Source organism: Octodon degus, unplaced genomic scaffold (genome assembly GCF_000260255.1).
Source record: "Octodon degus isolate 3935 unplaced genomic scaffold, OctDeg1.0 scaffold00304, whole genome shotgun sequence".
NCBI lineage: Eukaryota > Metazoa > Chordata > Mammalia > Rodentia > Octodontidae > Octodon > Octodon degus.
The window spans coordinates 1,752,747-1,753,438 of record NW_004524880.1 but is presented as its reverse complement, the minus strand read 5'-3'; positions in this window follow the sequence as shown (position 1 = coordinate 1,753,438).

The window sequence follows — 692 nt, the reverse complement described above, 5'->3', positions numbered from 1 at the left end:
GGTCCGGCCCACACTGCGCCTGGGCTGTGACTGGACCCGCCGGCGCAGGGTAGCAGGAAGCCCTCCACACACTCACTGGACCTGGGCTAGGACTGGGTCTCGATCATCTTCATTGATGCAGAAAAGGCTTTTGAAAAAGTCCAACATTCATTCATGTTCAAAGTCTTACAGAAAATTGGAAGAGATGGCCTCTACTTCAATCTGGTAAAAGCCATTTATAAAAACCCAACAAGTAATATAATCCTAACTGGGGAAAAACTGAAATATTTACTCTTAGATCAGGTACAAGACAAGGATGTCCTCTATCACCCCTCCTATTCAATATAGTTCTGGAATCATTAGTTACAGTCATTACACAAGAGAAAGAAATAAAAGGAATAAGAATAGGCAAAGAAGAAGTTAAATTATCTTTATTTGCAGATGACAGGATACTTTACTTGGAAGACCCTAAAAACACCACCAAGAAGCTACTTGAACTAGTACAGAAATTCAGTAGCATAGCAGTTTATAAAGTCAATACCCAAAAGTCAATAGCATTCCTCTACACAGACAAAAAACACACTGAGTTGGAAATTGTACAAACAATACCCTTTACAATAGCACTGAGGAAAATGAAATCCCTTTGAATTCATCTAATTAAAGAAGTCAAAGATCTTTTCGAGGAAAATTACAGTACTCTGAAAAGAGAGATC